The sequence below is a fragment of the Molossus molossus genome, unplaced genomic scaffold (assembly GCF_014108415.1).
Source record: "Molossus molossus isolate mMolMol1 unplaced genomic scaffold, mMolMol1.p scaffold_m16_p_3, whole genome shotgun sequence".
NCBI lineage: Eukaryota > Metazoa > Chordata > Mammalia > Chiroptera > Molossidae > Molossus > Molossus molossus.
This window is the reverse complement of record NW_023425366.1, coordinates 109,879,255-109,907,243: the sequence shown is the minus strand read 5'-3', so window position 1 is coordinate 109,907,243 and position 27,989 is coordinate 109,879,255. Positions and strand designations below refer to the sequence as shown.

The window sequence follows — 27,989 nt, the reverse complement described above, 5'->3', positions numbered from 1 at the left end:
ACATACTCAACGAACAAATGAAAAAGTGGAGTATATTTTATTTAATATTCCCAGAAACTTTAGAAGTTATGTATAATTATCTCCATTATGCATTATTTCCCCTCCCTGGTTTAATAATGTTATTCTCAGCTAAGAAAACTCAGACTCAAGGAGTTCAATAACTACTCCCAAATCACAACGGCAATAATTGATTAGTCGTGGATTCAAATTCAGGTGTGCCTGATTCTAAATGCCATGCTGTTTTTGTTTGTTGCCTTCTTTTTACTATACCATATTATATCTCCATCATTTACTACTAATACCATGATGCATATATTTCTTAATACTTTTTCAAAAATACTTTCACATATGTCATTGCATTAGAGACTCATGATATTTCAGTGTTGTGTGCAGCACAGGTACGGGTTTTATTTCCCTACTTCACAGATTTGGAAAGAAATGCTACAGAAAGATACCCCTACACTAGGGCTCAACCAACTTTTCCTGTGAAGGGCTAACCGCTAGATGGTAAATATTGTAGGCTTTGTGGATTACATGATCTTCATTGCAGCTCCTCAACTCTGCTATAGGAGCAGAAAATCAGCCGTAGCCAGTACGTAACAGTTGGGTACAGCCATGTCCCAATAAAACCTTATTGACAAAAACAAGTGACAGCCATATTTGTCCTATAAACAATAGTTTGTCAACTCCTGCTCTATACAACCACAAGAAGAGTGGACCTGAAAAATACCAAAAAAGAAAAATGAAACTTGAGAGCTTAAGTTACTTGCCCAGCGTCCCACAACATATCTATGCCCCAAATCTGGCTCCTTTCATCCTGAAGGAATGTTCTTTCCACTATCCCAACCTCCCTCATTAACCACTATGGTGGAAATAGAAACCAGTCTCGTTCTTATGGATCTGCCATTTGTTTCCCCCACCTGCAAACATTAGTCACCGGTCTGTCATCAGTCCTGACATCTCCCTTCCACCAAAACCGACAGAAGTACAAACTCTGCTTTGTTGCATTCTAAACTTAGCCTCGGGCACAGGATGCTGGGTCTCTTTCCTTAAGAAATGAACCCAGAAGCAGGACAGGAACCCTCCCTGATTTCCAATACACCAAAGTGGTTAAGAATACAGATTTAGAGCCAGACAGTTGAGGTGGGAATAATAGCTCTGATACTCACTAGCTAGGTGACCTTGGGTGCCTTGGTTTCCTCATTAGTATAATGGGATAGTAAACATCTCTATCTGAAAGGGCTGTTGGATAAGGACTGACACAGTTAAAGTGTAAAGCACTTAGAAGAGTGTCTGCCCCCTAGAAAGTGTTTACTGCTGTTGCTGTTTATCATTCTCATCAGCATTGTTTTTCCTAACATGGATCTGGTGACTTCCTATATTTAATGCTTCTAACCTCCAATACTACTAATGCCAAGCTTCTTACCCTGGGCACTACTGACATTTTGGGCTGGATAATTCTTTGTTGTAGGCACTATCCCGTGCATTTTAGGATGTTTAACATCATCCTTGGCCTCTAGATTCGGTAGCATCTTCCTCCCCTTCCAGTTGTGACAACCAAAAATATGTCCACACATTGCCAGATGTCCCCTGGGTGCTGAGGGCAAATTCTCCCAGTTGAAACCCACTGCTCTAATGTCACTGCCTCTTCCTTATGACTGTTTGCCAAGTCCTGACACGAGCCTTCCTCACAAAGAGAGGAAATAACAGGTGTTCAGAAAAAGTATTGAATGCAGTTAACCCCTAAAGGAGACCCTCTCACTGCTATGATCAATGGAAGGTCATTGTAGAAAACTTCCGGGAGAAAGGGAGCAGCTTGTGAGAAGCATTTCTGATTGAAACCAAACATTTTGGGATTTGTCCCCTGACCCAGACCTCTAGGTCCTCATGGGGAGACTATTCTGTGTGATCAAGTCCTTCACTTGGGGAAGGAATATGAGAGAGTCACCAGGTTAGACTATGACAGAAAGAAGCAAGCACAGCCGGTGTGGTTCAGTGGATTGAGCATCAGTCCCATGGACTGAAAGGTCCCGGTTCAACTCCTGGTCAGGGCACATGCCTGGGTGCAGGCTCTATCCCCAGTAGGGGGCATGCAGGAGGCAGCCAATCAATTTTCTCTCTCACATCAAGGTTTCTATCTATCTTTCTAAAAAAAAAATCAAAATCAATAAAAACATATTTTTACAAACTAAGGGTGACTTTCATACACAGGAAGCAATGAAGAATAAGGTAGCATCTCCACATTCCAGAAACTTACAATCTAGTAAAAAAGACAGGTATGTAGACAAATAGGCGAGCAGTTCTAGACTGAGACTATCGAGCTAAGTAGGATCTTCGAAGAGCCCTTTAGTTTTCTGAATCTCGGTTTCATCAGACATAAGGGGATCCTGCATTGATGTGAAAGCTGGAAAGGTTGAGATTCCCACCCTCTGTTACAATAAATTGTCCATAAAATTATCATCCAAGGCCCAAGAAACAGAACTTAATCACCAGATATTAAGGAGTGTTTTGAATTTTGTTTCTCTTTTCCTGAAGGAGTAATTGTTTGGTGAGCAGTGGGCTGTGGAAATGTGGGTCATTGCCCAATAGTGTCTGTACAACCGTAGGTTCCAGATTCCTTCCTGAATCCTCCTGGTGTCTCTGCAGCTCTGGTCACTGGCATAGGCAGGGGCACTGAGGGGAGAGATTTCTCTGTCCCAATACATGATGCGGCCGGGTGATGCCAGGCCCTTTAAATTTGCAAAATGGATGGTTTTTCATTCTTTCCTGAATGCCAGGACCATCCAGCTGAGTTGGCTGGTTCCCCCCAAATTTCACCCACATTACCCAAGGGAGGCAACATGTCAAACTAGGCTATGGGCTTTGCTTTAATTGACAGTCATGGAAGTAATTGGCTTGTTCTCTGTCATCTGCTGCATCTTCACGGTTCTCATGATCATCATTTCTATCAACTAGTTCATTCATTCATTCATTTAGCAACCTTTCAGTATTGCAGCAAGGCGGAAAAGGATCCATCTTGGCAGGGAAGATTATTTCATTACTGACATGGTTTAGAACTGCCAGTGCATGGTGAGAATACAAAGCCGACCAAGTTTGAGTTGGTCTTGTTTAGAAATTTTCATGGTCACTGTTCTCCCTCTATCCTGCAGTAAGGACAGATCCCTCCAAATACACTGATACATCACTGCTACTACTCAGTGTGTATCCACTATGTGTAAGAAACTTTGTCAGACTCTGGGAACATGCCAGTGGTTGCAGGGCAGCACAGTGATTAAGAAGTAGATGGTAAAACCAGACTGCCTGCTTTTGTCATTGCCAAGTGCCAACTAAGTTACTTAACCTCCGTGGGCCTCAGTTTCCCCATTTGTGAACTGGGAAACAGGAGTAATACCTACCTTCCTTTAAGTTATGTTAAATTAAATTATCAAGCACTTAGTGCAATGCCTGGCACACACTAACACCTCAGTATACGTTAGCTCTGATTTATTCCAACAAATATTTATTGACCACCTGCTAGGTGCCTGACAATGTGCTAGGCACTGGGCAGGGATTAACCAGATAGCTTCTACCCAGGCCAATGGGAAAGACTGGAGGAAGTGTTTTCACCTAGGGAGCAGGGGTGAGGGAAAACGGCAGAGAGAACATTTGAGCTCAATCTTTGAGAAAGGGAATGAGATTTTCAAGAAGAGAAATGGGTTTGATGTGGTTGAAGAAAAGCAAGGAGGTGAGGCATGGTGAGAGAGAGAGACTGGAGAGATGATGAGCAAAGGCTAGATTATATAAAACCTTGCTGAGGACCTTGTGTTTTATTTATGTCTTATAGGTGACGGGAGGTGTTTCAGTCAGACTAGGCTAAGTTATGCTGTGCTAACAAGCTTCTCCTCTCCCCATTTCAATGGCTTAAAACAACACAGGTCCCTAACTCACTCATAGGCATGTCCATCATGTAGAGGCTGTAGTTTTTTTTGTTTGTTTGTTTGTTTTTTTTATCCTCACCCGAGGACATTTTTGCATTTATCTTCAGATAGAATGGGAGGGAGAGAGGGAAGAAAAGAGAGAGAGAAACATCTATGTGAGAGAGACACATCGACTGGTTGCCACCCACACAACCCCAACCGGGGTGGGGACAAACTGCAACCGAGGTACGTGCGCTTAGCGGGAACAGAACCCGGGACACTCTGGTCCACAGGCTGATGCTCTAACCTCTGAGCCAAACCGGCCAGGGCAAGGCGATAGTTTTTGCTCCCTATGTATTTACTCAGGAACCCATTCTGAGGAAGCAACCCCTGTGTAAGACATCCTAGACTCTTAGCAAAGGAAAGAGAGAGAGAGAGAGAGAGAGAGAGAGAGAATGCAGTGGCTCTTAAAGCTTCTACTCAGGACTCAGGAGTGGGACACATCACTTTCACTCTTATCTCATTGGCCAATGCAAGTCACATGACTAAGCCTGCTGTTGGTGGGGCAGAAAGTAATTCTTCCATAGGGAAGAATAGCCAATATTTTGATCAACAGTAAAGTCTACTACAGCATATCTTGCTCATATCTGGATTGTGAGGAGCAGATGTGCTAACAGATGAAAATGTCATAAATTGTAAAGCTCCATTCAAATATCAGTAGTTAACATTAGTTTGGGTAAATAGAGATGCACCACATGGGTTCTTCTTCAAAGAAGGACTTGCTGTACAGCCACAAGGAGTGTGGTCAGCAGGTAGCCTACAGCTATCAGCCCATTCAAGTCTGTTGCAGCTGTAGAGAGTTACATCATCACATTCTTTCCAGTGACTGAATGAGGCAGGTACATAAAAGTTGGACTGTTTCGGCCAAAGGGCGCAACCCTGATGTATAACATTTGTTCCAGAACTCCTTGCTGGGGTGTCCCAAGCTTTTCCAGCATAATTGCAGTTCAACTTTTCTCTCTGCACACTCTTGTTTTCTCCCATTTGCAGATGTGATTCCCCAATAACCATCTTGCACCCTGAATTCCATCTCAGCATCTGCTTCTGGAGATTTTAACCTGTGACATTATTATAATAGTAATAATGATAATTTAATTATTATTATTATAAAATGTAATAATATCAAAAACAAGATTAATGTATTTATTTTATTATGCTCCCCATTAAGGGCCAACAAAGGTAAATAAACCAGGTTTTAAAATTAGTAATTAAAACAACAGATCATTCCTTTGAGTTTTGTCTGATAAAACCCCCATTTTGGCCTCTAAGGATTTTGTACTTTTGGGGTAAACATTCCAGGGTCATTATCAGGTCCTTTTGGGATCAATCAGATGTTGAAATTAGGGACCCACACCATCTGAAGCTCAGAGATTCTGGACCAACAAGGGCCCTTTAAGAAAACCCATTGGCTCTTTTACTGCTAGAGCTCTCTAGGAAAAACCACACTGAAGGCTTTGCTAGCCTGTGGTCTTGTTCTTCGTCAATACCCTATCCATGATACCCCCATTTTTTAGCATGTACTGTAAAAGAATCCATATTTCGAGCCAGAGAGACCTGAGCTGAAACTCCATCTCTCCACCAGCTTTTAGTAGCAGGTAAGTCCCTTAACAGCGCTAAAGCTCCTCTATAGAATGTGGATAACATTCACCCCATATGGTTACTGTTCAGTAAGGATTAGATGAACTTTTCTGTATGTAAAGTCCTCAGGCATGTGCATGGCACATAGTAGGAGCTCAGTAAATGTGCGCTTTCTTCCCTTTCTCTCTTCCCCTTGGATGAAATATGCAAACGTCACTTTCTGGATAGGTGGGTTGGTCGCTTCACCTGAGGACCCTGAAATAATTATTCTTCTTATTGAGAAACGCATGCCATGGGGGAAAAGGATGGTGGCCCCTTTTCTCCTGTGCCTGGTAAGACATTTATTTTGACTAAAGTTCTCAACTGGCCAGGGATGGTTTGAGATGGTTTCTGTGACAGTGTTTAGGCTAAGCAGGAAAGAGAATAGGGAACAGTTACTGATGTCTGTCACAGGAACAGAATGAGGAAATGTTGGCACACTTGCCATTCACCTACCATCTTGGTGGCGTTTCAACCAGCTGTATCCTTCTTTTCCTTTCTAGGAGTTTTCGGGTTCAGCCTGCCTTAGCTCCTAGGAAATGAGGTCTAGTTTTGCCTCAGCAATATGTTGACCTGCTGTGTCTGGCCAAGTGAATAAAAAATATTTGTTGGAGCTGAAGTAGGAGACAAACAGTGGATCTCTGCTAGATGATGTTGTGTGAGGTTCTTAACATGGCAGTGTTACCTCTTTCTTTCAGACTCAGTTTGAACGGATCCCCAAGCATGCTGCTTCTCAAGTGTCAGCCTGTGTAAGAGTCACTTAATAGAATTAGGTAAAATACCGATTTCTAGGCTCCATCCCCAGAGATTCTGATTCGCTAGGTCTGGGGTAAAGCCTGAGAATTTGCACTCACACATACTCAAAGTGATGCTGCCCATGGACCATGGGTGGAGTGGCTCTGTCCTCGAACCTTGCTTCTCCATGTATGGTCCATGAACCAGCAGCATCAGCGTCCTTGGGCAGCCTGTTGGACAAGCAAAATCTGAGGCCCACCCCAGGGCTCCTGAATTAAAATCTTCATTCTGCAAGATCCCCAGGGAATTCATAGGAGATTTAAGCTGGAGAACCACTGCACTAGGGTCTCTTCTCTGACTCTCCTTGGCTGGGATAGCGCCACCCCTCTCCTACAATCTGATAGCCCTTATCACACGTTACTATAATCTGGATGATCTACCTATTAGACTTTGAGCTTTTGAGGACAGGGGCCACATTTTCATTGCTGTGTATCCATCTCCTAGGACAGTACCAGGGATCTAGGAGGCCCTCAGAAAATGCATGTTGAATGAACAAACATGGCAGCTCCCAGAGCTTAGACTTCACTGACCTTCACCCAAGTCTTATTCAAGTTCTCTTTTGTACAGTCTTTGAAGAGATATTTTTCTCAGTGATTCAGGATTCTGGGTGCTTCACAAGGGGAATGGTTGAGCCATTTAGGAGGACAAGGGATTTCCAGGCACACCAGCTCTTATTTACATGCAAACAGTTGGTGCCCTGATTATGAATCATTTTCCCCTATTCATGTGAGTACGTCATGAGGATTCTCTGTTTGGCAACATCTTTTTGCAGGATTCATGGCTCGTGAGATGGCCAGCATGTCTGATCTCCTATTTGAAGTTTTTAATTTCCACGACACCACCTTTGCTTTGGGTTTCACTGGGCTTGCTGGGCTTGGCACACATTTAGGATACCCTATTGCATTGTGGGATGGAGGGGAGGAAGCTGTAGCTAATGAAACTTCTGTCCTTAGACGTGGTGTACTGAGCTGAGAAAGAGAGGGCTGGGGTTGTCAACCTAACAGCGCCATCTCCTTCCGTGTGACCTCAGAAATATCACCTCTCTCCTGACTTCATTTTCTCAAGACAGATTTGTGTATTACTAGTAGGTTTTCTTCCTTTCTTTGTTTGTCTTCCTTAACCTTCCTCCTTCCATCATCCCCTTCCTTCTTTCCCTCCATCCCTCCTTTTTTGAGGGGGGGAGATATTAGTGCAATTTAATCACCACAGGGGTGATTTACACAAGATATACTGTTAGTGAAGAAAACAATTAAAAAAAAAATAACATTTCACATTTTTTTAAATGGTACCCATTAAAGACTGAAATAGTCAAAGACTGAGTCCCTGTTACATACTCAGTACTTTAGAAGTTAATGGACAACAGAGAATCAAAAGGCATTTAAAAATCTAGTTTTTCACTACCACTTGAAAAAAAATTCATGGCAGCAATTTCTAAAATCCATCCTAGTTGATGAGGAATGACTAGTGTTGGCACCAGAGAATTGCACTTGCAAATGGTAGTGAAGGAGTCAGTGCACAGGACATACTTTGGCCAGGGCTGCCTTGCTCTCTTGCTCCCCAGCCTTCTGTGGCTAATGGTGGGGCACTCACACTGGAACAGGCTTTGGACCACAAGCTCCGGCCTCGGAGGCAGTTGCAATGCAAGTTCTCCTGGTTTGGAATACAGAAGTCCTTTTCCGCCTTGTGAAAAGGACAGTGTTTAAGAGTGGGGTGACCCAGTAAGTAGCTCGTAGCCATCTTTTCTCTGTACCCCTATCGTTTTTAACAAGAGCATTCTGTGTGTGTGTGGATATAGGGAAAGTGGGGCCGGGAAGGACATGCTAAAAAGGGAAAGGGAGTAGTATTTGTGACGAGGCTGAAAGCATCAACACAAACTCACAAGTTTGACGCTGGTCTTACAAAGTCAGCCTGCAAAGATGCTGACCTATTAGCCTCCCTACCTACTCAAATGCTTCAAGTTCCTACCCCTGCCTCCTGCCACCCCGAACCCCACTAATGAGACTTCTGATCGGAATTCAGTAGACATGAGAATTCAGTGTTGGCACACGGATGAAAGGATGAGGCAATGGATTATCTAGTAAACAATAAAAAGCTACCTACCCACAATGATTTTCCCAGACCAACATCATAAGAAATTATTTCAAGAACCAAGTCATCCTTTGCTTCTGCTGGCCCAGTTCATGCGGATATTGCCCTGAGTGTTTGGAAAGGTGGGTAGCCGCCCATATTAGGGCCAGTTGGGTGCTCAGACACTTATCATCCTGGTCCACCTGTCTCCACACACCATGTTTCTACCTCCCCGAGCCCTTGAGATAAGACCCAAGGGAGGATCCTTGGGCTTGCACTAAAACCACCTTGCTGCCATTGGAGGTCTGACAGGATCCAATACTTGTTACTAAGAAAAAAGTGCTTTTGCAAAAGGGGCAGGTTAGAAGAGGCAGGTAATAGCAATATTCTTTAGGAAAACTCAAAACCCTCTGCTTATCAATATCTAAAAGGCTGAGGCCACCCAGGGCACCATTTGGTCCGTGGAATACTGAGTGGAGGAGGCGGCTAGTGTGAGGAGGCACCCTCACTGCCTGGCTCCTGGGAGCACTTATCCACCCTTTTTGGCTGAGGGAGTGTCAAGAGCTGGGCTGCCTGCTTGCACTGCAGAGAGAACCAGCAGAGCTGGGGAGCGATGAGGAAGGCATTGGCCACATTGCAGAAGAAAGGGATCCTGGATGGCCTTGGCGCAGGCTTAGTTTCTCCGATGGCCGTAGGACCAGTACATGAAGGGGAAAAGAAGGTGGTCAGCATGAGGATTCTGCTCACCTTGTACAGGAGGGTGTGCTGCTGCTCTAGCTGAATCAGAACTTTGCCCAGTGACACAAATGGAGTGCTCAGTTCTGCCATGAAGATGCAGCCAACAGAGAAGTCCCCCAGGTCTCCCCTAAGCCTCGGTGCAGTTGGCACAAGGACCAACAGAATGGCCATGTGGTGTGTGATCATGAGGTGGTTTTTACTTAGGAAGTTTTGAAAAATGGTGAGGGAGCATCTGCGGTTCTGTCTCTGGTTCGGTACCATTCACAGAGGTACATGGCGTAGGTGTCATAGACCATATATGGAATCAAAAACCAGACATATTCTTGGTCAAACCAGTGCCTGGTGCTGATCACAGTCGTAGCCGGTCCATTCGGGCCGCGCAGCGCAGCCCCCAGGTGCAGAGCCCAAGAGCCCCCGGAAGATGAGTGAGCCCCAGGCCAGTGTCAGCAGCACGGGGTGCTCAGGGCTCGGCGCCCTTGCGTGACTCCCATCCCTCCTTTTCTTCCTTCTTTCCTTCCCTCCTTCCTTTCTTTTCTTTCTAGTTTCCTCTTTTCCCTTTACTTCCCCCTTCCTTTGTTTTGTTCCTTCCTCCCTCCATCTCTCTCTCTCTCCTCGTCTCATTCTTTCTCTTCCTTCCCATCCCTCTTTTCCCCTTTCACTCCTCCCTCCCTCACTCCTTTTTCTTCTTTCCTCCATCCCTTCCTTTATTTTTTTCAGCAGAATCATTTCTTCAAGTATTTTCTGTGGGGTGCCAATAGGTAAGCCAGTTACAAGGGAACCCCCAGCCGAGGGCCATGCTGTGGTCTGCAGCACCAGCTCCCCACTTTCTGGCTTTGGAACATCACGACAGAAGCCCAGATTTCTGGGAAATGTAGTTTACAAACCACTGGGTTGGTTGATCTCTGATGGTTATTTTGTTCCTAACTATTTAAGATACATATGAATAAATAAGATAAGTCGGGTTAGAATCTCTTATTTGGCATCTCATAGCAGGGCGACTTTAAAACGGTCACCCTGGGACCTCCCAAGGGGCAGCTCTAGCTTCTCAGAGTCACTCACACTGTTCCTGACCCAGAGGAGGCTCTTGGTCATCTCCATGCCTCTGCCTTTGTCACGGTCCTGCCCACCTCTCACCCGACTTCCCGGCTTGGCTCTGGGTCTCTGCTTTAGCTCTTGGTCAAGCCTTCTTCTTTTATAAGTAGAGTGGTCCTTTCTCAGGGTAGCCAAACACCTGCTCATTTGTCCATTCACTAAACCCACTCGACAAAGATTTATTATGGTAAGTTCCATATGGCAGGCACTGTACTGGTCCCTGGGGACACAATAAGACATCAGACACAGTGTTGCCCTCAGTGATTTTGTAGTCAGGCTAAACATGTAAACACATCAATTCAAATCAGTGTGATAAGGACAGTGATAGACTCCTGCAATATGGCACTGAAGGAAGGGTGTGAATTCTAGGGAGTTTTGGGGGGTCGGAGAGGTTTCCCAAGAAAGGTGACATTTCAGCTAGGTTTTGGGAAAAAAATCCAAAAATTGGACTAAGGAGGAGGTAAGGCATTTGAAGCTATAGCACTAGAAGTACAGAGACTCAGAGTATGGAAACCACAGAGCATTCTGGGACAGCTGCTGGCATTTAGAATTATCCAGAAATACTGCTGTTTAAAGGAGAGTGGGGGTGGGTTTGGGGGTGAATGATGAAATTAGAGAAACAGGCCAGATTATGAAGGTCCTGGTGTATTAAGCCAAGAAGCTTTATGTCGGTAGGGCAGCAATGAACCTTTATATGAATCCCCTTTTCCCTAAAAGTAACAGTGGGAAATTTAGAAGACAAAAATTAAAGCCCGGCTGGTGTGGCTCAGTGGTTGAGCATCGATCCATGTACCAAGAGGTTACCAGTTCGATTTCCGGTCAGGGCACATGCCCAGGTTGTGGGCCTGATCCCCATTGTGGGTCATGCAGGAGGTGGCCAATCAATGTTCTCTCTTATTGATGTTTCTCTCTCTCTCTCCCTCTCCCTTTCTTTGTCTCTAAAAATCAATAAAGAAAAAAACTATTTTTTAAATTAAAGAAGTAGGAACCCCCCACCCTGCCTTACCTATGAACATTCGCCCTCCAGTGGCAGCCATTATTACCATTCTTGGTTGTATTCTTCCAGTGCTTTTTCTATGCAGTTTTTATATAGTGGCGGTAATACCAACGGAGTTTTAAACGAAGAGCCATATTCAGACTTGCCCATTAGAGCAGTCACCTTATGGCTGAGTGATAGCTTGAACCCTACACAAAATCTCAATGAACTAGGAATGATTTTTGTTTTTAAGGGTTTTATTTTAGAATAGTTTAGTTTTACAGAAAAGTTGCAAACATAGTTTAGAGAGCTCCTGTGTACCCCTCCCCCTAGTTTCCCATTTAATCGTCTTTTAATTAATGGAGGTTTATTGCTATTACATGTTAGTCAAATAAGAAAATAGGCAAGTCATGAGCTTTGTCTAAAAACGTAATGGCTGGGTGCTGCCTTCCCGGCCTCTGATATCCCTTGCAGCTGCAATGCTGGAGCTGGACATTGAGAATTCACGTTGATAATCCTGAAGGGGCATCGGAGGATCTTCCACACTGAAGCAGGAAATTAACTCAGATGGTAGAGAGATTCTTTGCCTCACGAGGTGAAATAAACACAGCTTTCTATTCTACCTGAAATAAAGTCACAGTATCCCCCTTGTAGGAACAGCTCTGAGGCTCACCCTTGAACTCATAGCTAGTCGGGTCTAAGCCGTAGCTCTGCTGGGTTTGATTCGAGGTCCTTGTTGTCTGGGTGTGAGCTGGGCGAAACGGGAGCCCAGGAATGATTATATTGTGCTAAAAACAGAGTGTCTAGCATGACCAGGCTGAAGAGTATAGCCATGCTATTGACTCGGTCTTTTCTAACTCCAAATCATTTAACAGCCCACACGGTCTCTTCTGTAGCTATGCCACATGAGTCCTCCAAACTGTTATACTGCCTGAGCCATATAATTTTCTGCAGCTTCTGAGTTCCTCCAGGCTCCACTTGGTTTTCACACTCTGGCTAAATACAGGTGATCAGAACCTAATTTATCAGACACCTCTCTGGCCAACCACAATGGGAAATTTATAAGTAGGAACCAATAGTCACAATACACAGACTCCAAGTCTTGATATTAGAGTCGTACATAGTTACCTTGCCCCCTCATGATGTCTGCATTACCAAATGGGTATTTCGATTGTCTGTCATCTGGCTCAAAATATGTCTGCCTCTTATTTACCTCAAGTTTATTATTTTATTATCATCTCATTATTATACCGAAGGGGAGATGTTTCTATGGTGATGCAGAGACTTTACCATTTTGAACCAAATTAAAGCACGTTAGCACACACCCCCTTAGGAATTTCTTTAGGGGTACATGATTCAGGATACTGTGGAGTTTGTAACAGGAGCTATAAGGCTCTTTCTAATTCCCCTTTTTATGTTTTATGGCAGAAGATATATTCAAGTTAGTGGGAATGAACAGCATGTAGGAGTGGGCAAAGGCCCCAGCAGATGTTTCCTTTACTCTAATTAGCTTGCTCACTGAACATATCAGTGTGAGTTTTCAGCCTAACCCCACAGTGTACCAAAGGCAGATATGTCCCCACACTTATCCTTCTGGAATTCAGAGCCTACTGAAAGTGACTGATAAGGAAGGAAGCAAAGGGTATCAATAGCAGGTGATAAGGATTTCTCACGAGAAAAAGGAAAGGCCAGTAGCCAACTGCACTTGTCCAGTTGGAAGCCATACTGTGGTCTGGCCACCATGCTCCAGCTATGCTGCCCAGCTGTGTTGGTTATCCCTCTTGATATGGTCTGGCTCTAATGACCGATGTATAAACCATTATGAAAATGTATCTATTACCACTGAAGAAGAGAGGCAGCCATCAAACAGACGATGTTGAGGCAGATAAGTGAGTTCTCCCTCATGGGCCAAACCGCATGGGAAGTTAAATTACAATCAAAGGATTCCTGAGGCATTACCACGAGGGATGGCAGAGCTCATTTGTTTTGACCGACAAGAACCAGTTGGGCACATCGCGTCCCAAATCCACATTCAGTGGGTTGTACACATCTGTACACAGAATCATACACATCTCTTCCCAAATCCAGTGTTCATGTTAGTTGCTCACAATAGGCCATTATGGGAATAGCCACACCATGAAGCTTGGCAAGGGTTACAAACTGGAGCATTTTCCTCCCACAGAAATCTAGTTGTTAAACATTTACCAGCATAACTCTTGTCCTATTACATCTGCCAAAAGGTGTAGTCAAGCTGGTAGGATAGTTTGTACATGTCCTGGGCAGTCCTGGGAGGGCGTGACCAATGCATTTCCTTTATTGTCCTTGTGTGTGAGACTGGATAAGAACTCTTCTGCTGGATGGATCGACTGTTATATCCTAGCCTGGGAGATTTTTTTTCTTTTCAATTCTTCTAAGTTGATATTATTTCTCTCTACTTTGTTGTCCATCTTGCATTCTGCGGATAACCTGATTTCTGGACTCCAGATTCGTGGGCTCCACCTCACTTTTGGCCTTATGGACACTATTGGGGAGGGTGTGGAGAGGTGAACTAGAAAACAACAGTGAGGAGGGGCTGTTGTCACTTTTAGTGACTGTTCCCATCTATCTTGCAATGTCTTTCCTAAAACAATAGAAATAGATTTGATGGAAACTAAAATTTCATTCCCAAACTGGCCTTCTCCTGATCTCAGACCTTGGTTTGGACACATGGAAGTCAGCAGAAGCCACCACTAAGTGGATTTTGCTCTTCTTAATGAGGGCTATAGCGCCAATAAAATTAAGTTCCTTTCATTAGTGAAAATGAGGCTCCTTCATCAACGTGCACATTATACAAAGAAAGGAGGGAGAAAATAAGGCAGTAAAAGAGGGAAACAGCCGAGGCAAAGTAAATGATTATTTTTGATGCATTGATTCCTGCAGGAAGACAGAGCTCCTGGCAGAACAAGCAGCATCTTTCTTCACTAGTGTCATGATTTTCTGGCAGTTATCGACAATGCAGTTTCTTTGACCCTATTGTTTCCCTAACGCCAGCCTCTTTCCCCGTGCTCCTCACCTGTCTCCTTTGGGGACCCCATCAGAGGTGTGAGAGGGAACGAAGATACTCTGCTCCTCCCGGGAAAGCGCAGGGGTGCCTGGGTTGCAGCTACGCACGGTGTTAGAACCAGCCTTGGACTCAAATTCCAGGTGTGTCACTGAGCAGTTATGTGGCCTTGGGCAAGTTAACCTCGCTGAGTCTTAGAATAACTAGCTTGCTCACCTGCAAACTGGAATAATCAGACCTGCCTTGTAATTCCGTCAAGAGAATTAGAGCTGTGATATGGAACACATTCCACCGTGCATGTGGAAAGTAGCAGTTGTTAATAATAGCAGTGATTGGACAGATTAATTTCTGCAATCTGCTGACAGGCACAGTATTCATTATCCTAACAGATACTTACTGAGAACCTTCTGTGTGCAAGAAACTGTTCTGGGCAGTGAAGTTGTATCAGTGAAAAAAACAGACAAAAAAAAAAAAATCCCTGACCTCATGGAGCTTACCTCCTAGCACATCATTAAAAATTCACAGCGACAATGATTATTTGACTTGAGAAGATGCTGGATGCCTGAGCTCATGGGTAAGGCTCTTTACTGAAGCCACATCTCTGTATTCAGAAAATGAAAGGGGCATGATCTAAGCCCACTGGGAGGAAGTTGGATGCAACTTATTTTTTTTTTAATCCTCAACCTAGGACATTTTTTCATTTATCTTCAGATAGAGCAGGAGGGAGTGAGAGAGAGAGAGAGACATCGATGTGAGAGAGACACATTGAAAGGTTGCCACCCATACGACCCAACCAGGGCCGGGGGAAAAACTGCAACCAAAGTACGTGCCCTTAGCAGGAACCAAACCCGGGATGCTCCGGTCCACAGGCCAATGCTCTAACCGCTGAGCCAAACCGGCCAGGGAGGGTGCAACTTCTTAAAGCCAACATTTATGGAGCCCTTACAGTGAGGCAGCATCTCATTGATCTTTTGAGGTAGGTTTGCTACACGAAACAAACGAGACGCAGAGAATTTAGGAAACTTGCTCAAGACCACACATTTTAATGTTGGTAGTCAGATTTCAAAGCCAGCTCTACATAGTCCTGAGCTCAGGCCCTGGGTCACTGACTTGCTGGATGGGATCTTTTCTTCAAACCCTCCTTCTCTCCGGACTCAGGCCTAGGTTCTGGGACTAGATTTCTGGAGAAAAGTCGGATTTCTGTCAATTTTAATATATACACTTTACAATGGCAGGGAACATGCCTATTTGGCTGGCAACTGCATTCTGGAAGTGAATTAAGTTTTTGAAACATTACTTTTCCCAAAATATTTTGAACGAACGAGTGACTCAATCAATAAATGGATTTGGTAGGATGTATCCTTTCTGGTCTTTCTGCTGAAGGGAAGACAGACGAGTTATATTTAATCAGCACAAAGATAGCAACATGTTTCTTTGCGGAGATACTGCCTTTGACGAACAGTCTGTGGATTGGTGACCTTAGAAAGTATGACGGCATAGAAAAATGGCCAGAAATGAGAAACAGGGAGGGTCAGGCCATGCAGGGTCTTGGATGGCATGCTAAAGTGACTAGACTCTATCCAAAGGCTGTAGGGAGCCAAGAAAAAGTTGTTAAATGTGCAAATACGTGGCTGGAGTGGTTAAGCCTCAAGACAAAGATTCTAGAACCAAGAGGAGGAAGGGTTTGCCCAAGGTCAGACCACAGAATAGTGACAGAGCAGTGACCAGAAACCATGAAGCTGGAGAATTTTCTTCTAAACCACACTGTGTATCCTTAATTCTTTTTTTTTTTTCCATTTTTTGTACAGATAGAGTGGGAGGGAGAGAGAGGAAGGGAGGGAGAGAGAGGAAGGGAGAGAGAGAGAGAAACATCGACGCGAAGGGACACATCGAGTGGCTGCCACCCGCACGACCAACCAGGGCCGGGGACAAACTGCAACCGAAGTACGTGCCCTAAGCGGGAACCGAACCCGGGTCTCTCCGGACCGCAGGCCGACGCTCTAACCGCTGAGCCAAACCGGCCAGGGCTGTATCCTTAATTCTTATGGGAAATTGTGAAGTGAGCTTTAACTCTAGGCTCTTCCTGTCCGGGACAGGGTTTTTGGGTTTTGTTTTTGATCATCTCCGTTAGGAGGGGAAATCTCTGCCTGTAGAGAGCTCTGCCAGAATTTGAGAGACATGCAAATGTATCAGTAAATGTTAACTGCTCCAACAGCATGTGCTTGGTCAAAGGGGCAATTAGGAGCTGGGATCCCAGAGGGGCGAAGGAGGGCAGTGGGGCAGCATTCGGGAGAACACTCTCAAAGTTGTCTCTGGAAATGTGTGGGAGGGAGATCTAGGGCTTTTTAAACACTGGGCAGGGGTGCTTAAGACTCTGCGACTGTCTTTCCTGGTGGCATCAGCCATGGTGTTTGTACACACACACACACACACACACACACGCACACACACAGTCACAAACACACACACACCCCTTCTAACACACACCTGAATGCTCAGCTCCTACTTCTGGCCTTACTCCCACATTCACGCTGTCAACATATATTTTCCACACAGCCCCACACAATCCGAATACACACAAACACGTTACCCACACTCAGTGAAATACGTCCTTCACATACGTAAGCAAGAGCAGATGCAAGGCCTTAAGTCCACACACTCATGCACACACCTGTACGCACATCAGCATTGCACATGTCGTGCGGTTTCCACAGCACACTGTACACCTCATGCTCTCAGCCTTGGAAACATACCACGCACCTGTGTCAAAACCTCCCCACCCACAAAATACACACACCTCATGCTCACCTACCCCCCCAACTCACAATGATACTCATTTGTTTACACCTCACCATAGCAAACCATAGGCCACATTCTATATTTGTATCTATATATCCATATCTCTTTCTATCTATCTATATTTATATATTTATCTACATATATATATATCCACACACACATCCCATACACACACTGTCTCTCTTTCATCCAGAAATATATGCACACCCAAACATGCCACAATTACCCCGTGCATATATATATATATATATAATATAGATATGTATTTATATATATGTATTTATACATATGTATTTATATATGTATATATACAATATTTATTTCCTAGGGAATCATAATTCAACAGTGAAAAAATTGCCTGGGGCCAAACACAATCCTCACCTAGGATCACTAAAAAAATATATTATTTAAAGCCTAAAAATTTTATAAGGAAATACAATTCTATTTGCCTATTTTTAGCTTCCCTGAGATTAAATATGGCCTTATTCCATGCTCAAGCAGCTTCTGGGATTATGTAACTTCAACAGCTCCGAGGCCTGACGTCAGTGCAGCCCTACCCTTGGTGCTGGGACTGCAGGCCCCTTTCACCCAGCGGCAGCAGGTGTTCTAGGCTAAAGGATCTTTAGTGCTCTGGTTAAGGGATGGAATATTTGGGGGGGAAGTAATGCCCTCTGCCAGTTTGATGAGTTTCCTTGGTTACAGTAAGCCCTGCTTGGTGATGACTGAGACCAGCAAACGAAGGATGGTCTGTTCTTGTGTGTATCACTTTCTTCCCAATCTCTCTTGGTATGGGGCAAGTGTCTGGGAAAAAGAGTAGGGACTCCAGCTGACCAGGCTCAAGTTCTGAGTCTGAGTGTGGAAGGGCAGCTGGAAAGAGAAACTATGGCTTAATGCCTTGCTCATGTTCACAGAGGGTTTTCAGAATCCACCTACTGGTAGAGATGAAATGACCACTGTTCCCACCAGCTGGGGTTACTGTAGCACAATGGTAACCTGGAGCCAGGTTACTTTGGCTCAAATTCCAGGTCCTGTGTCTCTTAGCTCCTTGACCCTGGGTAAGTTATTGCACTTCTCTGAGCCTCATTTTTCCCAACTCTAAAATGGGGATTGTTGTGATATTCAAAAGAGATCGTCATGAAACGAGCGGAGTACAGTGCCCAACACATAGGAAACAATTGTCACCATCATCTTTATTTCTTAAGAAACCAAGCCTATTCTCTGTTTGTGTGTGTGTCAGTGCTGGCCAAGACTGAATTCTCAGGAGTCCCTGCTCTTTTATTTTTCCTGGGAAGGCAACACTTTACTCCTCACCCATTTTGACCTTTCAGTAGTTCCCCAAATACACTACATTTGCTCACAGCTGTTTCTTTTCTCATGATGTCTCACTGCCATATGCTGCCATCCTTTCCCAGGTTGGCTTGGCAACTTTTGCTTACTACCCTCCAAGAGTGGGCTCAAATGTCACTCATCCTTAATGGACTTCCTAGCTATCTAAGGCAGACTTAGGTTTCTTCTGCTCTCTCACTGTACCTTATGACCCCCACCCTCCCCCTTGTGACAAACTTGGTCCTCTTTGGCAGCAGCAAGAGACAGGGAGAGTAGCTGAGAAGGAAGGCTCATCACAGTGTTCAAGATAATGAGATCAGTCTCCTCCATGCCTTACTACTCAGTGTGTGTTCCAGGAGTCATCCTCATCACCGAGGAGCTTGTTAGAGATGCAGCATTTCAACCCCACCCCAGATCTACTGAATCAGAATATAAATTTTAATCATGAGGTGATTCATTGCATTATGAGGTTTGAGAAGCACTGTCTAGGGCTCCCTCATGCAGTGAGGGTGACGAGCAGGGCAGGTGAAGTCATGTGCATCTGTGAACACTTGGTTTATTTAGTCTGGTTTCAACCATGATTGTGGAAGAAACCCCAGGTAGATATCACATGTATACGAGATGCAATCAAGAATACAATCCTGGTCTATCCCTTTTATCGAACCCCCAAATCTTCCCCCGTATTATCTTTATCATTGATTGCCCTTCTTTTAAAATTTTTTTAATTTAAAAAAAAATGTATTGCTGTGGTATTGATAATAAAATTATATAGATTTCAGGTGTACATCATCTGTATAGTGTATTGTGTGTTCATCACCCGAAGTCAAGTCTCCTTCCATCACCACTCCCAAACTGCATCCCAGTATTTCCAAGGTAGAACCAGCAAACTGTGGTTTACCCTGCCCCTAATTCTTGTTAACTTTCTTTGTATAAGGATTTTATTTTTATGTTATCAATAATGTGAAGAGGAAGCTCCATAAATGTGATAACCAAGAGTGGTACCCACTTTCTTTGTGTTTCAGTGGACTGTATCTTCTCTCTATTTAGTTGAACAGCAGAGTTCAGCTTCCTCTTATAGTCACAAGAATATAAGGACTCTGTAGCTGAATCCTTTTGATATATCTTCTCCACCAAGACATGTTCTCTCAAATCTCCTCAATTAGTATCTGTCTCTTCTGTTGTTTTATAAAGAATATTTCCAAATTTACATGACTGCATAATTAAACCTTTGCAAACTCTTGAACTAACTATGTTTGTATGCTTATTAATTAGCCAAAACCACATCTCTCATTCAGAAAAAAGATTTCCCTGCTGATCATTCTGTACATCCGCATCTGCCTCCTTCATAGCTTTTATCTCTAGACTCTAATCTTCATGAGAACAGCACCATGGGGTAGCCAGCACCTAGTAAGTGTGCTCAGGAAATTTTTTAGATGAATGAATAAATAGGACCCTTGAACCCAGGGAGTCTGACTTCTTCATTCTCCATATCCCCAAGGTTCCTGGCACAAAGTAGGTGTTATAATCTATTTTGAATAAATGAATGGATAGAAGTAGCAGTCAGTTCTTCAGCCTTTGCCTGTAGGGATTAGTATGGCTCTCTAGATGAAATTATGTGAGAGAAATATCGGGGAAGGAAACAAAGCAGAAACCTTACTTCATGCATATTATTATACTGCTTTTTCATTCAGTGTAAATAAACAAAGGGGCTAGTTCCAACAATGGAACTGTGAAAATACTCAGAGGTGCATATAACAAGTCTACCACTCCCTGGAAATAAATTCATCTGGTCGAGCTATTTATTTCAGACTGACTTTTTTTTCTCTCTCTAGAATAAGTATGGTGTCCTCCATATGAGTCAGGAGAGGTTGTCTATGTGTCTGCTTTATCCTTAGTCTCTGTGAGTTTCTCTACTCATTTCCTTGTGTCTGTCTTTGAGTCTGAATCTCTCAGGACTTGTGGGTTGCAAGCAACAGAAACCACTTATAGATGACTTAAACAAATAAATGATCTATTGGGAAAAAGTGGGATAACTCACAGAGCTGGAGAACCTCACTTTAGGAGGAAAGAGATCAGGGAAGTTTCAGAGAACTGGAAAATAATGGTCTCGTTTCAGACACTCTGTCATTGAAATGATTGAACTTCAACCATTTTCCATCATTGGGCCACTCAACCCAGGATTTAAATTCCAGTGTGTCTGATAAGCATACCTTGGGTCACATGTTCGTTCAGTGGACAGGCAAGGATAGAATACCAGTTTGATGGATGGCTTAAGACTGGATCAGAAGTAGAATAGATAACATGCTGGGCAGAATAATGGCCCCTCAAAGATGTCCACATTCTAATTCTAGAAACTGTGTATATGATATGGAACATGATAAGGGGGGATTATCATGCAGGTAAAAATTAAGGTTGTTAATCAGTTGACTTGAAGATAAGGAGATTATCATGGGTTATCCAAATAGGCTGATATATACACAAGGGCTCTTTAAATGTGGACGAGGTAGGCAGACAAGTGTTAGAGTGGTGCATTATGAGAAACTTAACCAGCCGATTCTGACTTCAAAGATGGAAGACCATGAGCCAAAGGATGAGGGACATCCCTCTCCCTTCCTCTCTCTCTAAAAATCAATAAAGAAAAAAAAAAAAAGGTACCCCTCTCTGAGGAAAATAATTTCCATCTCCTCATTAGCTCCACCAGGCTGTTTCAAGGGTGGCTTCTGGCCATTAATGATTCTTCCCTATAGTCTCCAGGAAGGGATGTGACTCTGCTGACACCTTGATTTTAGCCTCATGAAACTCATTTTGGACTCTGACCTCCATATAATAAATGTGTGTTGTTTTAAGCCACCAGGTTTGTGGTACTTTGTCACAGCAACAAAGGAAATGAATGTAGAAATCAATCAGGGAAAACAACACATGTCAAAAACGAAGTCAGCCTCTAAATGTTTGTTTGCTTCTAACGGGAAGTGTGGTGGCTGCAATCCACTCGGGGACGGAGAAGCAGAGTTTGGATTCAGGGCCTAGTTTTGTTTCACTAGGAGGTGCCTGATGAACGTTGGCTTCATACACTGGTAGCCAGCGGGACTTTGTTTCTCTTGGTTCTCCCCACCTGGTGCTCAGTGAATTGTAGAGGTATTCTGGCCCATTATTCTAGAACCTCGTGGTGGAACTCCATCGTGTGACATCCCACAAGGGGAGGGAAGGGGGCCTCAGGCCCTGCTTCCCAGAAAGTCTTTAGATAAGGCAAAAATATGCCCCAGAGTATAGATTCTACCATTACAAGCTCAGCCAGCAGAGAGAAGTGGCCCTCTGGAGGGGCCAAACCTGATGTTGCGGGATGTTTGCGTGCTTCTCTGGAGCACGAGAAAATATTGTACTTGATGATCGTTCATTTTGATTACACTCTGCTCCGGGATGTGCGATACTTTTTTTCTGCAATGTTTCAGAACGAAGCATCTCTGGGCATTGGCTATGCCCATCAGAAATCAGTGTTGTGATATAATTACACTTGTGAAGCAGATGGATCACCAACGAGCACGTGGCTGAAGCTCCTGTTGCAAATAGAGGCAACAGATCTGAGGGCTGGGCTGGGGGCGGGGGTCGAACGTTTCTCTCTGTTCCCAGACAAGAGCCATCTAATTTGTGTGTCTGATGTTTTTGTAAGGAGGTTGGCAAGGAGTTCAGCGCTGGGCTCGGGGAAGGGAATTCATCTTTATTGAACACCTACTACGTGCTGCATTCTTTTCATACTTATCTCATTGAACATTTACCACAGAGCTAAGAAGTAGGCTTTAATTATCCTCATTTTGCAAGTGAGGAAGCTGTGGCTTAGGGAAGCTAAGTTAGGAGCCTATGGATACCCATATGGGTAGTCTTCCGTGTTGCCCATCTAAGATTTCCAGTTCTCCTCACACATACATGAAAACGTCTCTGGTCTTTGTCTCCCCCAAAGTGCAATTGCTCTTCCTTGGCCTTCAGATATGGACAGAAGCATGTGACTGGTTTAGGACAGTGACATGTGAGCAGAAATGAAGAGGATCTCTTCTGAGTGGAAGATGAAGAGCCGATACATCAGTTGCCAGGTGCTCTTTCCCTCCACCGTGGGGACAAGCAGTGTTCCAGATGGAGGCCGCTCTGTCAGCGGGGTCTTGGCAGTGAGGATGCCATGGAGCAGTGCCCCAGCCAAGGTGTGACAGACATGAATCATAAGTGAGAAAGAAAACTTTGTTCTCAGCCACTGAGATTTTCGAGGCACTTTGGTACATCAGCCTGCTTAACACATGGGCTAAAGCAAAGGTCTGGAATTCGACCACTTGTTTGTGTGGCTTTTACTCCTCATGGCACCAAAGCGGTCACGGTTTCCTATGCATGATCAGTGCAGAGAGTTAGAACTTCAGGCTTTTTGCTCTTGATTCTTGATTCGACTGGGTCTGTGAAGGCAGAGAGGGTTCCATGGGTCTTATGTGTTTGTCTCTCAGGAAGAGTTCAAAGATAGAGACTCCTCCCTCCCTGTCTGCAGATCCTTATGGCCCCAGGACTGCTCATATCTCAGATGCTGGTGAAAGATTGTGGCAAGAGTTATCAGAACATAGTGACATGATTAAGAAGACAATAAAATGATGGGATGGGGTGGAATTAACTGGGACACTGGCTTCAAATGGAAGAGTTGCAGTGGATTGAGATGAAATGGAGGTAGATTAGGACAGAATGGATTGAACTGGAATGGAACAGGATGAGTTGGAATTCGAAGGGTGGAGTGGCTGAGAATGGCATAGCTTGCAGTTGAACAGGTGGAATGATGTGGAGTGAAATAGTCAGATGGAACAGAATGGAATGAATTGGATAGAACAGAATTATTTATTGGATGAACGGAATAGATTGGATTGGAAAGAGTTCTTTTCCTTTAGTCTCCTATCCCCAGCCCCTGCCGCAGTAAGTAAATAGTCAACATACTGTTGAGAAAATACCATTGTTAAGAAGATGCCCCTCTTTCCCAGCCAGTGTGGCTCACTAATTGAGCATTGACCCATGTACCAAAAGGTCGCCAGTTTGATTCCGGGTCGGGGCACACACCCATCTTGTAGGCCGAATCGCTGGTGGGGGGCATGCAGGAGGTGGCCAATTGTTCTCTCTCATCGATGTTTCTATCTCTTTCTCTCTCTCCCTTCCTCTCTCTCTAAAAATCAATAAAGAAAAAAAATTTTTAAAAAAGGTACCCCTCTCTGAGGGAAATAATTTTCATCTCCTCATTAGTTCCACCAGGCTGTTTCAGGGGTGGCTTCTGGCCATTAACAGTAGGCTCGTGCACCTGCATGCAGTGGGATGAAGGACGATACCCAGACATAACCTTTGAACCAACCAGAAATTACTGGGCATGGCAGAAATATTGCTGAGTCGGGGGCATTTGGCCAGTTCTATTTAGAGAAGTGCATCTTATCCCATCAGCGCCTCTGCCTCTTCCCCACTTCTCTCCCCTGCTCCTGTTCTGTGATCCCTCTATAGTAACAAGAGGCTTTCTCTGCTCCTTCCTTCCCTCTCTCAGAATGACGGAATGTGCTTGGAAACAGTTGCCGAGGGAGCAATCTTGTTTTTGAAAGAGAAACTATAAAAAAGGGTGCTTGTGGGGATGCCAAAGTGGAGTGAGCCTTATTTAAGTGAGTGGGGTGGTGGGAATGTGTTTACACAGCAAGAAAACGCAGGCTGGTGTCTGCTGTTACTTAAGTGGATGGTATTTTGAAAGGCCTTTATGATCTAGCTTTTAATTCATTGTTACTCCTTCCAGCCCCAGAAAGTGTGCCTTCCTGGCGTTATTCATGTCGCTTGGGTTAAGCAGCAGAAAATTGACAGCCAGTCTGAGCCTGCTCTTACCTAATAGCAATCTGTGTCTGCGCAGCTCAGACAGTGCTGTGTGCACGTGCCTAACTGGGTGCATCCAGAACCACTGTGAGGATTAAAGGCGGTGATATCTGCACGTGCTCCGGACAGAGCTTGGCATGTTGTAAGCTCAAATTAATGTTAGCCCGTTATTTGCTGTGTGCACATGTGCATATGCACCTGATCCTGCACATGTTCACTGACAAGTCCAATAGAAGATGACATCCTTGCACAACTGTGCACAAAGCAGAGCACACCTGTGGGGTTCTGTTTGTACACAGACCTCTGTGCACATCTTTAACGATGTGTACATACAAGCAGATGTGCTCTTACCTGCACATGTGACTCCACATTGTGTGCACCATCGAAATGTGAGGGCACAAAAGGAGGAACTGAACATTTATGGAGATTTTTTTTTTTTTAATACAACAGATTTGCAGAAGCGATCTGCAAATTTCCTTTGGAAACTTGGCTGAAGGCTTTTCAAGCAAGCATCAGAGGATCCCCATTTAGAGCCTTATTTTTATATTCTACTCTTCCGTGGTTCCAAAGGACTCTTTCCTCTCCACTTCCTTGCCACCATCTGAATCCTGATCATACGTGTTCATTTCTTCATTCATTTACTCGTTCGTTTATTGATTCATTCCACCAATGTGTTTTCTATACCTATTGTAGGCTAAACATGGTGCTTGGTGCTGAGCTACAGGACCAATGCGTATCAGTTTCTTCTTAGAACCGCTAATCTATCTTGCTTTCAAGAACATTGTTTGCTAATATGTGTGAAACAATTTACAGTTGCAAAGCTCTAGTGCACACATTGTCAGACTTGGTTAGCACAGCACTGAAGAGCTTTGATTTTGGAGCTAGAATACCTGGGTTCAGATCTCAGCTGTACCAATTACTTGCTAGGGTTGGACAGGTTCACCTTTCTGTGCCCCACCTTCTCATCGTAAAACAGAGATCACAGAAGTACTCAGAGTGTTGGTGAGGATTCAAAGAATTCATACATAAACACCTTTTAAAACAGTGAGTAGCACATGCTGGGTGCTCCAGGTTGTTGCTGAAATTGCCATTGCCCATTTCTCAGATGAGCCTGCACCGTTCATGGTGGTACCCTGTTTTGCACAAACAGGACTACAGTAGCTCAGTGTTACCCCTGGATGACTGTCACTCTCTCTCAGCTGTCCTCCCTGCTTGCTCCCAGGAGGGAGACCACTCCCTACCCCCAGACAACCACTAATTCCTCTCCCAGTTTCCCAGGAATTGGAGGTGAACACAGATTTGAATCTCATGGTGAGAAGAGAGCATCCAAAACAGCTACTCAAGGTTCAGTGAGCTCCACCTCTCTGTCTGATCTCAGCACTCTCTGGCTTCTACTCATCTCCAGGGTCTCATCCCCTCTAACGAGCCCCTTGGTTAGTTTGAAACAAGATTCTTATGTTGGGAAGTGTTGGTGGAGAGTGGTGGGATAGGGGTGAGTTGTGGTACATGGGAATGAACCAGGGACTTGGAGCCCAAACCTGGATTCCAGTCGCTTCCAGGTTGGGTGGTTACCTGTCCTCTCTGCCTCACCTGTAAAATGGGAGCAGAGTTTTATCCAAAGTTCCCCCTCCGGCACTGTAGAAACAATGAAGAAAGCATGGATTTTACCTTCAGACTGACCAGCATCCAGTCCTGGCTCTGCCTCCCCATCACTGGGACTTGCTTGCCTTGTCTAAGGCTGCATCAGCCGGAGTTCTTAGTTGCAAGCAAAAGGACCCAACTCTGAATGATTTTAGCAGAAAATGAATTTACTGAAAAAAATATTAAGGAGCTTATAGAATTTGCAGGGTGTCTGGGACACTAGCTTGAAGAACAAGCAGAGGCAAAGAGAGACACAGTAGCCAGAACAACCACCAAAACCATGCCATGGAAGCCGTCCTGTAAGGACCCTGCTAATGCCCCCATGAGACACTAGATGTTGCCATGGTATTTCTTCCCCTAAGGCTTCTTCACTGTCTGTTTCTTGGGCCATCAGCTCCCAAGTCAAAGTTTATGGCTGATGCATCTGATTGGCCAAGAGCATATGCTCTTACCTGAGTAGCAAGGGAGGCTGGGAGTAGACCCCAGCTCTCTCCAAGACTCCTCAAATGCGGAACTCCCCAGACATAGGAAGAGATGCTTAAGATGATTGAAACAAAAAAAACAAGTGTAACTGAACTAACATTGTCCACTACAACATTGACTCCTCCTCTGTAAAATTGGGAAGAAGACCCGTCTCTAAGAATTACTGTGACAAATGCATGAGTTGACCCTCATGAAGTGCTTCAGCATTATACATAGCACATTATATGCACTCGACAAATGCTTATTTCCTGACCCGGTTTCTTAGAAGCTACTTCAGGACCTGAGTTTCAGGCATGATTCCCAGAAGGCTGCCTTTCCTAGCTGTGTAAGTGGCAGAGGTTGCCTTGGTCTATGGTGCCGATTTGTCTCCAGACCCCCCAGTGGCTCATGGACATTTCTGACAATGACTATGCTTGAGATTTGAGGGGAGGGAGCCTAGTACTGTCCAGTTCTGAGAAGCCACTCAGGATTGATAATAGTCTTGTTCCCTTCCCTAGAACAAGTAAAATTTTATTCAGGAGACTGACAGAAATGGACATGAGTGGCTCTCTGTTCATTAATCAGAAACTTCTTTGAGCATATTCTTCTCTCTTGATAACCATTTGCTACAATTCTATGCCACCAAAGCCTTTCTTGCATTAGATACTTAAAAGTAGCCTCTCTCAGAGGAGAACATAGGCTCCTGGAGATGGTTCAAATCATTTCTCGTTCTTTAAAGCCCAGACTGAAGTACATCTCTAGGGTGAAGCTCTCTGTGACCATTCAGTCTCCAGAAATGTCTCCCTTCCATGAATGCTCCAGTAGCTAATATTGCTTACCCCCTTCCCTCAATCTTGTTCTTCCTTCCACACATATTTGTTGAGGGCCTACTATGTGCCAAGCTCTAGAAATGAAGTAGATTATAAGACAAAAAAAGCAATATGCTTTCAGAGAATGTTCATTTTAGTAAGAGAGAGAAAATAAACAAGTGAAGAAATAAGATAATGTCATATTGTGGCAGGTATTAGGAAGATTCTGAAACAATGACATCAGGGAAGTTTGGGGAACTTTCTGTGTGGATGTCAGGAAGACTGAGCCATGTGTAGACATTGCAGAGGGAGCTCCAGCTAGAGGGAAGCACAATGCACAGGCCCTGAGGTAGGTGTGAGCTTCTATGTTCACGGATGCTACAGAGTTGGCATGGCTAGAGAATTGTGAGGAAATGACAGAGTAGTATATGTGGTTTAGTTCATAAACTTATTTAAAACAAATTAAGTGAGTTATTTAGATAATAACTTTAATAAGCAAGTTATTAAGAGAATGTCTTCTTGGCTTATTTATTTGGGTTTTCTGCAATTAAACCTGTCTTCTACCTCTTAGTTTCTGCCTGTTCTTATGACTAAAGAAAGGTACTTCAGTTGACACTTGTCCATTGACATTAGTTTCTCCCCTAGTTGTATGTTACACTGCAGGATGGCTTGGTCCCTTTAAATTGTTATATGCTACAACATAGTGAAGTCAAAAGCAGAAGATCATTTATGAGGTCCAACATGGCTTAAGTGGGGCGCAGCTAATGAACATTGGGTCATGTTGTACCAATGCAGTCAAATCAGGAAGCCCA

The 27,989-nt window shown here is 44.1% G+C and overlaps 1 protein-coding gene and 1 pseudogene across 2 annotated transcripts in view; one reads left to right on the top strand and one right to left on the bottom strand.

The window, feature by feature from the left end:
* SHISA9 (shisa family member 9) overlaps positions 1 to 27,989 on the top strand; it is a 288,404-nt gene that overhangs the window by 195,557 nt on the left and 64,858 nt on the right. The gene's annotated exons all lie outside the window — the stretch shown is intronic.
* On the bottom strand, positions 8,922 to 9,532 carry LOC118641500 (annotated as a pseudogene).